Raw genomic sequence first — 13,343 nt, 5'->3', positions numbered from 1 at the left:
TAAAATCGGACAATAACCACGCCCACATCCCATATAACGGTAATTTAGAGAAATACAAAATCTTCGATAAATCATTAAATATTGAAGCTAATTTTTTCAAAATTGATGCTTGCAACAATTCTTTACCAAGAAATACGTTTATGGTAAAATTTTGGAAAATGGGAGTGGCACCGCCCACTTATGATCACATATAAGTATACCGGTAACCGTTCTACCAATTTGTACCAAACTCGGTATGGTTATTGTACTTGCCACATAGGAGCAAAACGTTGAAAATTATTGAAATCGGACTAAAATTACGGCCGCTTTTCATATAACAGTAAATTTCAGATATGCTTGAAACTTCAATATTTCGAAATTTAAGGACGCTAATTTACTTAAAATGTATACACCCCAGTTTACCATGTAGCGGTAGCTTTCGGAAAGGTGAAAAACATATATTTAATACTTGCGCCGGGTATTTAATGTTCGGCTCCGCCCGAACTTAGCCTTTCTTACTTGTTTTATTCTATTTTTTTGTTATGTACATGCTTTGTTGCTGGGCTGCATTCATTCATAATACAAGACATAAATTGTTGCAGATTAAGTGCTCCAGCAAATCGACTTAAGGCAAATGAAATGTAGCTGCCAAAGGAGGAATTTGTATGTACATACATAGTACATATATACATATGCATGTACATTCGCACCTAGTATAAGTACATACATATGTAGCTGCTGGAGCTTCAGCGCTGAATGGCCGGCTGATGTTTTGAATTCTGAAATTGATTTCAAGATTTAAATTTCTCACTGCAAATCGTTGTAGAGGTGGGCGTGGGCCTTCGTATGTACGTATGGCAAGTAAGGATAGTATATACCTAATCACAATTTTAAAGGGCAGTGTCACACGATTGGAAATTTGCCACAATTTGGTGCAAATCGTATCCCAATCGAATAGTGGGTCGGAACCGTTTTTCAGCTATGAAATTTTTTGATTTAACTTCGCCAGTCAAGAAGCTAAGAAGATTTAATTTTCGACTCCTTTCTCTTATTGTTAATGAAAGCTTATAGTAAATGGCATCACGAGTTGGCCCCTATAACTTGTACCTGCCACACCTCTGATTGTTCGAACATGAGTCTTTGTAGCTCACTTGTACTTTTAAATTAATTAACTATAACCTAAAAATGCAATTTAAATTAAATTTTCTTATAATCCTGCACTGCCTATAGATTTGTTATTTGAATTTAATAGCCAACTTATTTATCCTTTATACAAACTTATACCCACTAGCAAAAATAAGTGGTTATAATGAAAAGATTTTGTCCAAGGCCCATTGTGTAAAGTTAAATTTCTTCTATCCATCCTAAATATGTTTCAATACTTTACTCAATGCAAACATTTCCATATTTGGGTTCACTCAAATAACTTCATCAGCATTTAATTACAATTTAACAATCACCTGAACTATAATAACAATAATTCACAATAGACAAAGTTTAAGTACCTGGAGTCACTGGTGTAAAATTATCTATGGTTTATGTGCCCCCATCCCAGCCTGACATCTTTTCCCTACCTCGTCCCCAAAGAAACTAACTATATATTTATAATATGAAAATGTATATTGCTTGTTGAAGTTCAATCACTTTGTGGCGCTGTTACAAATTTTCCACTCATCCGGCTTTCCTTTCAATCGAGCCCTTTGTTGTGGATGCTCGTTGCATGTTGTCTTGCCTTCGGTGTTCAATAAACATTTACTTAATTTTCTTAGACATTTGCTGCAACATGGCTGCAACAATGTGTGTGTGTGTGTGTAAGTGTGCGTATGTTGATGCATCACCCAGTCGATGTATCTGCCTTAGCCGGTGTACATTCCAGGATGCATCTTTTTTCTCAAGGCGTTGTGCTAAGAAAGTAATGTGTCGCGTGTTGCTTTATAAAAAAATTAAAAGAATCTTTAACTAACTAAATTTAATCCAGCAAATAACAAGTTGGTAGGCAAATACGCATCCATTTTTCGCAAATGTTATCGCTTCAAATCTTCACATTAGCAGCTCGCTTAGATTTTTGTTGTATCTTTTTGTGCAATCCCATTCGTTAATCCTTTCTTAGTAGCAAAAAAGATAATACATTCCTCATTTTCCCACTGGGTTACTTCGAAATTGTGTGCTTTCGTGTGTGTGCGAATGCATTCATTCGCAGATAATCACATTGAACGTGTGACTACCAACAATATCAAGCTTCCACAGAGATACTTCAATGGCTTTCCAAAATGTATCCACAATGTTTTGCTCTTTCACTCACCTTTTCCCAAACATTCGGTAAGTGCCCATACTAGTATTCCATTCATTACTTTGCTGAAATATTCTAAGTCTATTTACATACATACATACAAATGTATATACCTACAAATTATAAGCTCACTTTTCACCACTAAGAGGATTTACTAAATTTTGGTGAATATATTTGAAGAGAAAGTAATAAACATATTTTTGAAAATCGCTGCTCTTTTCTGCTGCTCTTTTGGTGTTTCAAAAATTCTGGATCAACTACATTTAGAATTTGCTCCGCGTCCTTACAAAGTCTATCTACCATTGCCTCTTATCGGAATAAACATAACCAGTCAAAAAAGTATCCAAAATGGGCGTGGTCAAAAATATTCGGCTGAATAAGTTGGTATACGTAGATTTTTTTTTTTTTAACATTAAACAAAATTTACCTATCTATATGATTATCCTTTGGCTACATTGAGTCCAAGCGTTTTCCCGTCGTTCCGCCCCTGCTTTTAGGCTGGTTTTGACCCAAGCTAATTTCTGCGAAGACCACCGCTTGAAAAGTGCATTTTTGCAAGGAAATTTCGAACGTAGGGTAAAGTCGCCTATTTACATTTCACATCATAACTTCGGCGTTAGGAGTCGGATCTTAAGGTGAGGCATATTGATGATCTTCATCGATTTAAAGTTCATTGACCTCGAGTACGCCGTTTTAGTACCTATCCATCAGATTTCAGTTTTTGTCAATCTAATGTACCACCCTAATGTCGGTAAATTAAAGAAAGCTCACCAAAAAAGCATTAAACTTTTGCTAAGGAAGTATTTCGATTATTCCAGTAAATTAAAAAAAGTATATATATTGCAGTACATAGGCGTCCCCGTGTGAAAGACAGAAACGGAAACCGTTCGCTCGACATTTTAAATACTTTTCAAGGTAAAAAGCGCAGACCGCGAATGGCATATCAAATCGGGATAAAACGTAAAACATGTCAGCTCACGACAACAGAAATCGGCTAACTAAAAATTTCAAGTTCACTTGCCGGACCGAAGTAACTGAAAATGTTACTTCGTCCTGAACTATGCAGGATTCCGATCTTCATAGCTTACTTCGAAATCAACATCGAGAGAGGATTTGGTGTTTTCTGCCAGCAACACTCACTGATATATAATCACAGTTTTTAAAACTTCTGTAGTGGTTTTGGGACTGAGGACCTATTAGAAAAAGTGGTTAGCAAAGATTTGTTTCTTTAATACTCGGCCTCGTGGAATATAGCCTAGGCCTTTTAAGTTGGCAGATTGTGTATCTATATCTATAACTGCTTTATATTCACCTGCAACTTTTCTCTGTTTTAACGGCTTTGATTGTCATTTGCGGAAATCCATTTCAAAATTGCCTTACGAAAAGCATTTCAATATGTATATTGCTTACCAATATGACAAATACTTAGATTACTGATTATATTAGCGGTACTTATATGCAATTATCAATCAACGGATCAAATACCACAAATCCCCCAATGTTCGCTTGACATATTTAAGCAATTGCCAGCCAATGAAATTACAATCAAAAATCAGTTTTGGTTGACCACCAGCAGCAACAGAAGCAGCATGCCCTGCTCAAACGTCCATTTCCTGGCGCGGCGCCCAACGACCATGAGGCGATCAACCGCGTCCACATTCGTTTGTAGATTATTGTAGCCGCAAGCCGCTGGCATGCACAGCTCACACTGATTAGTTTGCGTATTGGCATGGCATTCGCGGCTCGATGGCGCGGCAATGGGAGGGAGGCATGTGTGGCCTGGTAAATTTTGCTAGGCGTGACCGCAAATATTTTAATTATTTATTCCGCACATCGATGGGTCGCTCCCCACTCACTTGGTTATGATTTTTATAATTTTTAATCAACGCAAACAATTTGCGTGCTTTGTGTATATTAAAGGGCCAGCCCGAGCGGCTGAGCAAAAGCTATGGAAATTGGGATATTTTAGCTTTATAATTAGAGTCGCTAAATTAAAAGGAAAATATTTAAATTAACAAATTCCAATGAATTTACATGTGTTACATGTCAAACGGGTGTGCATATATGCACATACATATGTAAATATGTGCTTGCGCAAACTCACAAAATAAACATTCAAGCCACGAAGGACTTACGGGAATATTAAAAAATGAAAATTTTGCGTTCAATGAAGCATGCATGCAGACCAACAAGAATTCAGTGATATTAAATAAGCAAAAATATTTTAAATTTATATGGAGATTTTGCGGTATTTTTTTTTCTTATACTAATAAAAAGTTTATTTTATTAAACATTTTTGTGTTTATTGCGTAATTTTGTTTGCAAAGTCATGAAAATGCCATAAATTCTAAACCATCAACCAAAAAAATGGCCTGAAGCAAATAACTTATGCAAAGCAGTGAGCTTACTATGTATTACTGTAACTCATCGTACCTATTTTAAGCATCTTTGAATTTCTTCCGAGAATTACTTTGATTAATTTGTGGCATGTTGTACTGACAACTCCTGCCCCGGCACTTGTCAACCATGAACTGATAACTGTCAATTTCTTTTAATTAAATTACTTTGGTTTACTGCTGCCGGAAAATGAGTCCAGCCAGCACTTATTACTCGCATTGTTACATTCATTAGCATCATGATTGGGGCTATTGTTTGCTGTGGTCTGCGTCTGAACGGCACATGCAAGTGTTGGGTATTGCATGCCAGTATGCGATGTTAAAAACTCTCATATGGGATATTTATTTCTTTTTGCATCATATTGATTTTGCACAAAAAATTATAATCACATTTTTGACTTACGGCATTTTTGAATATAGCTACATATGTATACCAGAACCGATTTGTGTGGTCTAATTTTCAAAGCCTTTTTACTTAATTTCTGACTATCGTTTACTTGGTAATCATGACGCGATTTACAAAAAAGATAATCCTTCTTCCGACATTCATTTGTCCTGCATTTTACAAATAGAAGGAAAATAGTTTTTTGCCTGTGACTACCCTGGGCAAGCTACATTTTGAATAAAACTTAATTTTTAAAACAAAAAATGCCTTTTACTAAAAAACTCGATACATTTAATACAGCAATTTAATGATTTCTTATTCCTTCCAAATAAAATATTTCCCTAAATTGGGAGCTAAGTAGAGAGAAACTGCTAAATATGATAGCAGTTCGTGATCCAAGGTACGGATTTTCCAAATGTATAGCTCTATGTATCGTCCGCCACTTCAACTAAAAAAGACTATCGGAAGTAAATGCAGGTGTGATCTTTTAAAAATCGATAGAACTTCTCGTAGGCATTAGTCCTTCTGTGGTAGGTGGTATCGTCACTCGCCTCGTAAGCGAGAGATTTCATCGTCATTGATCAATACTTTCGGGATCATTAGAGCCATGTAATTTTTTGGTTAAACTGCATTTTCTTGTATATTTATCCCCTCGTCGTGGACTTACGCTTAATCAAGCTTCATCTGTATGGTTAAGCTGTTATTGGATACGCGGATCTGGAAGTTAAAGTTCTGGTAAAATTCAGCAATACTTTCTGAGACGTTCTGAGTTCAGCTCTTCGTTTGGTGCCAACCTTGTGTGCCAATAAGATATTTGACCCGAAAAAGATGGAACCCAAAAAAGCTATGAACCCAAATCTTGGTTCTGTCGCCTTTTTGGATGTTCACCTTCAACGAATGTTTTCTTACACCTCAAATCTTGGCCGCGAAAAACACAGTAATACTGTGCTGAGCAAACTCCTTCGAACTAAAAATTATATAAAAATTTTCTATTTACATATATGTATGTATGTGCAGTGCTTAAAAGGAATTTGTTCAAGGCTTATAAACAAATTTTAATAAATAAAAAAAAAATTAAGTGTATTCCTTGGGCCAATAACCGAGACGTGGAGAGCTTTTCATACAAAAAATTTAAGTAAATAATTCCCTTGCAATTGCTCACACGAGCGTTTTTGAACTGCAAGTTATAAAATATAATGAAAGAATCAAGTCCATAAATACCCATTTGATAATTTTAAAACGCGCATTCTCGCTTTTTCGCTACTCTCGAATGTTGTAGCTCAGTCAATCTGCACAATTTTTAGGTGTGCGCTGAAATAATTCGCTCAAAAATAAATTAAATGAACTACGAGCAATTAGCGCAACGCTGCTAATATCACTGATTTTAACTTATCAAGATGTAGAAATATTGTTTTGTAGAAAAAGGAATTATCTAAATAATTGCTCTGTGAAGTAATCGTTTGTAAGTTAAATGACAATTTTTTTTACTGAAATATGAGCATGCAATTTTGTTACTCATACGCCATGTACTACTATGCACGCGCTCGTTTGAACGTAAGAAGAAGGCAATGGCAGATAGAACACATCATTACCAGTACCATTTACCAGTATAACATCATTAGATCATTTTCCAACTAATAATAACAGTGTTGATACAAGGATCTTTACCTAAAAGTATTATATATGCTCAAGCATCAAATATTCGTTGGTCATTTTTAACTGCATTAGTATTATTTAGATTCCAAAGAATGTTGAAAAAATGTCCAGTAGGTAGTTCTAATTGGGATACAGCTCTCTATGTTTGATATAAGCTAATCAATGAAACATACTTTTCAGGACCCTACCTAGTACGCCTGCTCCAGTACATGCAAAAATTTTATCAAACACTGTAAGTTTTTGAATTTTCGTGTAGTTACTCCGCCTTTTAAGGTACATGCCCCAGTAAAAGAATTATATGTGCAAAATAGTTTCCTCATATTCGCTCTATGAAAGAAGGGTAAATCTAAATCTTTTTGCTGTATGTAATTATAATAGCCTTTAGTTTATAAGTATTTTCATATGTTAAGTTGAGTACATACCAATTCATTTTCCATCACTTTTTTCGATCTTTACTTTCCCGTTTAACAGAAAAACATTTAGTGGTCATTCAGCCATGCGCTAAAACGGTGAAATTTTTTAATCTCATTTGACATGCAGACATTTAATACCTTTCAGAAAAAATATCAATTTCATTATGCATTTTCCCGCATTCATTGTGCAAATAAATCGGGTCGGTCGTTTTTTCGCTTTACTGTTTACAAGATTTCTGATTAAAAAATTATTGTAAAAGAAAAAAATGGCATTTAATTGCTATAAAGTGAGTTACCTGTTGGGCAGGCGAGTAACAAGTAGACGCTGTGTTGGTTACATATACGCCTCAGCGGATACGTGCTTAATGCGGCTACAAGTCTTTACTTTTTAGTGATGTTTTTTTTTTTTGCTTAGTATGGATGTTTATATATTAGGCTGCATTACCAAAAAATCTGCGGGTTTTCCTCCGGAATTATTAAATTTGGTACATTTTAAGACTTCCGCTAAAATATTTGGGAAAAATATTAAGATTTATGTGAGCTGGACCGATTTGAATATAACCCCAAAAATCTCATTTTTATGCAGACTTTCTAAGCTTAATCATTTCTATCGTCTGAGATGTTTTTCTTTTATTTTTGAAAAATTTTTTAGTGCCATTTTCTCAAGTCGGTTTTAAAATCTATCTACCCTTCAAACACATTTTTTTTTCAGAGTAAAATTTGTGTTTAAAGGGCAGATAAATTGTAAAAGCTACTTGAGAAAATGAGCCTTAGAAACTAAGTAATTTTATTTATAAAAAACTGGATTTGTGGATGTGTTTTCAAACACATGGATCCAGCTCACGTAAATCTTAATATTTTTCCGAAATATTTTGGCGATATTCTTCGAATATAATAATTTTTATATTTCCGATGGAAAATCAGTACCGATTTATTTTTGTATGCAAAGTAATGTACCCTAATATGCATACGTATACTTTTTGTTAGCTTTTTCCAAGAGTACTTTTGTTATTTAAACTTATAAATATAGCGCGTTCGTACACATTTTTTTGCTTTAAGCACCTGGTGCACGAATAAAGTACCATAGTTTTTATGCAAGCATTACCTATTACGGTTTTTCAATCGCTTAAATCTTGTAGGCAAAATGATGAAATGCATTTTTCTCTTAAGGTATTGGCCCAATGCACGCTTGCTTTGCTTGCTTTGCTTACTTTAGTTTGCTTTGCTTTACTTTGAAGGCTTTTATGGCCTAATGGTAGCTTTGAACGCTGTCATAGTAGTCAGCTGATTTTCAATGCGCGCAAATATACCCGCCATTCTTTGTTGTGCCAGCAAGTATAATTGTGAATTTTAGTTAAAATATATGTTATTAAACAATTATTTGTTACTAAGAACATTATTTTTTACAGATACCTTCTTTTTTATCGTTCCGGTTTTGGTGAAGCTGCTCCACTCACCACCCGTGTTTATAAGACGTAATATTCAATTGGAGGTAAAAGAGTTTATATTAAACAATTATTTGTTGCTAACAACATTATTTTTTTTCAGATACCTTGCTTTTTATCGTTCCGGCCACCAGATTCGTTGGTTTTCATAAAGTTTCATTTGGCAGTACAAAATGTTGACTCGAAATGCTGAACAAGTTTTGAGAATTTTCCTAATTTTAGCGAAAATGCGTAAATTAAAACTGCGATTAAAACAGAAGCGCCGATTTTGGGTTCGGAAATTGTACTTAGAGCGACACAAATATGGATTGTTTGAAAGTTCATTAAGAAACTTGGCTGCAGATGAGGAGCAGTTTAACAAGACATTAAGAATGCCCTTTTCGTTATTTAATGTGCTGCACGAATTTCTGGAGGCTTCGCTGACCAAATATTCAACCAGAACACCAATATCGAGCCGCTGCAGACTATTTATAACCCTGATGTAAGAGAAAATCGGTTTTACTTAATAGTATACGTATAATTTTCCATATATGTATCTGGTTTTATTTTTTTGTTGCAGATATTTGGCTCACGGTGGCACTCGGCAATTCCACACAATAGTTCACAGGATCGGCCTGACGACTTTCAGGAAGATTACGTTGGAGACATGTATGACCATATGGGATCTGTTAGCTGACCTGTATGTGGCGACCCCGTCAGAAACGGAATGGGGACGTATTTCCAATGAGTTCAAGTCGCTGTGGAATATGCCCAACTGCGTTGGTTCCATCGACGGAAAGCACATTAATATTACCTGTCCAGCGAATTCAGGGTCGATGTACTATAATTACAAAGGCAATTATAGTATCGTGCTTTTGGCCGTATGTGATGCCAATTATACCTTTACCTGCGTTGACATCGGAGCATATGGAAGTCAAAGCGATGGCGGTGTCTACCACTTTTCAAAACTGGCAGATGCTATTGAAAATGATAGGCTCGGCCTTCCACATGATCAGCCTCTGCCAGGAGAAACCGAGCCATTTCCACATTATTTAGTAGGAGATGCTGCTTTTCCCTTACGGCGTTATTTAATGCGACCATATCCGGGTAGAGGTATTCCAGAAGAGCAAGAGTATTTCAATAAAAGACTCTCTCGTGCAAGAAGAGTTATAGAAAACGCATTTGGAATACTCACTGCCAAATGGAGAATATTGAGAACGACGCTATGCATGGCCCCGAAAAATGCAGAACAAATAGTGAAAGCTTGTATTGTCTTGCATAATTTTATTAAGCTTTCGTGTGCAAACTATGTAGCAAGCGATTTTGTTGATCGGTACGAAGAGGATGCAACCATCGCTGGCTCATGGCGAAACGAAGTAGTTCCATTGCCCTCAATAAGTAGGGTGTCATCGAACCGAGGCAGTTCAAATAATTATGATTTAAGGGATGCTCTGAAGACACATCTTTTTAACAATAAAATTTAAATAATTACTACTCACTGAATATGCTTTGTTTTTATTATGTAAGATAGAAAACAAAAATTTGAACTCACAGTATGAGGGCACTTATTGGTAATGTTTTAAATGTCGTCACATCTTTCAGGTTTTTAAATTAATTTTTGTTCAAGGTAAGTATGGCGTTAACATAACATATATTTCATTCAGTCTTTTAAGTTAAAACCGTTTTAAACAGTATAGTGGTTACAAACAATATACCTTTCAGTCTTTTAATTGTTTTGTTTCTTTTTAAGGTACATACAGTGGGCAAACAAATTATAGCCCCACTATATTTGACAAGTTTTAACATATTATTTTTTAATTTTGACTTTTTTATAAAACGGAATTTTTTACACGGGCTTTGTTAAAGAATTAACTATATTTTTATGAAAAATTTACTAAAATTTAAAAAAAAATGTTAAAACTTGTCAAATATGGTGCGACTATAATTTTTTCGACCACTGTAAATATGGCGTATTTATAAAACAAAAGTGAATTACAAACAATATACTTCTTAGTCTTTTAAGTAATATGTTTCTTTTTAAGGTACTTAAGTATTGCCTATTTATAAAACAAAAGTTGTTACAAACAGTCTACTTTTTAGTATTTTAAATAATAGGGCTGTTCAGGATCTTGTCCATAGGATCTTGCATTTACATATTTCAGTGCATTTTCACAACGAAACATGCTCAATGTAAAAATTATAAAAATTGAATTTAGGAAATTTAAAAATTTAAATGACATCCAGTTTGATTTCAATTTTGCGAACTTAATATGTAATCTAATTTAATATGTAATCGAATTTAATATGCAATCTCACCGAAAATGCTTGCTACAATTTCATTGTTTCTAATCAAACACAATTGTACAATTTTTTATAAAAAAAATATCCAGGTTATTTATTTAAATGTCTCGTAACCGCGTAAGCCTCGTAAACTTGCATCGAAAACCACGCGTTTGGAATAATATCCTGAATATTTTCTTAAAAAAATGTACAATTGTGTTTGATTAGAAACAATGAAATTATAGCAAGCATTTTCTGTGAGATTGCATATTAAATTCGATTACATATTTAATTCGCAAAATCAAAATCAGATTTCATACTAAATTAGATTACATATAAAGTTCGCAAAATTGAATTCAAACTGGATGTCATTTAAATTTTTAAATTTCGTAAATTCAATTTTTATAATTTTTATATTGAGCATAGACGTATTGAAGTACGTCCATTTGAAAATCTAGGCGGCTCTCTTCTGGGACCTTCTCAAACACTTCGCCAATCGCACCCAAGAAATTTTTTGAATTTTTTTGAAAAACTCTATACTAACCAGGATGTCCCACAGCAGCAGCTACATTTCGCCAAGCCAAATCTTTCTTCACCCGATCGCGGTAACTAAGCTGTCGTTTGTCCCACAAGCAGTTGTGTTTTTCAATCTCTGCTATAAGTTTTTCTTCGAACATCTTGCACTAAAGCTTCCGATATACCAACCAACACACAAGAATCGGATAATACAGCAGCCGGAACGATAAAAAAGTAAGGTATCTGTAAAAAATATTGTTGTTAGCAACAAATAATATTATTAATAACAAATAATTGTTTAATATAAACTCTTTTACCTCCAGTTGAATATTACGCCTTATAAACACGGGTGGAAGTGGCACAGGCAAATGAAACTTTATGAAAACCAACGAATCTGGTGGCCGGAACGATAAAAAGCAAGGTATCTGAAAAAAATAATGTTGTTAGCAACAAATAATTGTTGAATATAAATTATTTTACCTAAAATTGATGAAGAACGCGATAAAAACTGCACACAAGCGAAATCGACGCGAAAAATTGAAATGTAAGAGTTGTCAAAAGCCTACAGCGCGCTGTCAAATAGAGATTTCGGCTAATCGATACTTTAAAGCGCTTCAAGCAAGTGAAGTAAAGCTGCCACTAGGCCAACTTTCATACATTTTAGTAGATTTTAAAAATTGTTTGACAGTTCTCAAAGCCAAGCAAGCAAAGCAAGCGTGCATTGGGCCAATACCTTTACATATCAGCGTGGTAGTGCCAAGGAACTTTTGGGAACATTTTTAATAGAGAAATAAGGGCTGTTTAATATGTAGCAGAGAAGCATAGGAGATATACGCGATGATGTTTAGTTACGTTTTCTACCACGTTACCTATGCAATAATCGAGTCTAGACGTTCTAAATTATTCATCATAAATGATGTAAAGAGATTTGAATTTTATTAGATAGGCCCCAACTACCCAGCTTAGACCAAGCATCAAAACGTAAATGTTCTACACAACGTATTTGGTCATGTAAGTATCTAAATCAGCTAAAAAATGAACGCAATCATTTTTCCCCACACCAGGGTTTTCTCTCTTCAAGCATTTTACATTTTTTTCTGCACAAATCGTTAAACAATGAAATGTGCCACTTTTTCAGTAGAAGGCTTTTTCGCTAGTGCCATATACTTAGTTATTGTGAAAAACTTTTGTGTTGTAGTGGCATTTTATTGTACATTTTCCGGTTGCATTCTACTGCATACACACATATAAAATGCCAGTGAATTTTTACGCGCCCGTTGTTTATTTATACATTGAAAAATACGCGCGAGCTGGAGTGTGTACTGTTATGCTTGACTGCGCAGAGGTGTTTTTTTTGTTGAAATGCTTTTAAGGTACATACATATGTACATAGGTACGTAGCTGTGATGGAAAGGTATGTTGAACTGTACTTTGTTCAGTTTTTTATCAAATTTCAGTTTTAAGTACATTTCAAATGTAGCCAAATTTGTTCTCGAATAAACTAATTGCTAATTGTTATCGCAATTACTTTGGCTTGACTTCCGAAGTAACCACTTCGAACAAATAACAGGAGCATAAAGTTTTTACTCCAACAACAGTTTGAAGTAGTCGCCCGAAAATTAGTGCCTAAAAAAGCATTCTCTGATCTCTATCACCGCCAAAAGATATTTCACAATTTTGACTTGGAATCCAAGTAGAATTTCTCAAGTCCAGCGCAATAAGATTACCTCTGACAATCAGACACTACTTAAATTGCTTAAAATGCATTAAACTTAACTTAGAATGCCAAATCTGTTAGTAACAGATCGGACTAAGTGGGCAAGACCCCTCGTCGCTCTTCCTCAGCACTAACATCAATATGTATGTTAGCATTTAGGGACGTGAGAATGTTTACATATCCACAAACATATATGTATATATGAGTGGGTACATATTGTTTTTTTTTTTTTGTTAAGACATGTTTAAGCGTTTTCCGCAAACTTCCCTGTTTTTTAGTCCAAAAGG

General features: G+C 34.7%; 1 long non-coding RNA gene across 1 annotated transcript; it reads right to left on the bottom strand.

Annotated features, from left to right (window-relative positions):
• Window positions 1-11,453: 11,453 nt before the first annotated feature.
• Window positions 11,454-11,858, bottom strand: LOC108369237 (uncharacterized). The gene is made up of 3 exons (XR_001848471.1): window positions 11,820-11,858; window positions 11,657-11,764; window positions 11,454-11,582 (listed from the first exon to the last, which is right to left on the bottom strand). It is a non-coding gene; the product is annotated as an uncharacterized LOC108369237 (long non-coding RNA).
• Between the last annotated feature and the right edge of the window lie 1,485 nt (window positions 11,859-13,343).

This window comes from Rhagoletis zephyria, unplaced genomic scaffold, assembly GCF_001687245.7.
Source record: "Rhagoletis zephyria isolate East Lansing unplaced genomic scaffold, Rhagoletis_zephyria_1.1 Rzeph_scaffold_03561, whole genome shotgun sequence".
NCBI lineage: Eukaryota > Metazoa > Arthropoda > Insecta > Diptera > Tephritidae > Rhagoletis > Rhagoletis zephyria.
Note: the sequence above shows the minus strand (reverse complement) of the source record. Positions and strands in the feature narration are given on the sequence as shown.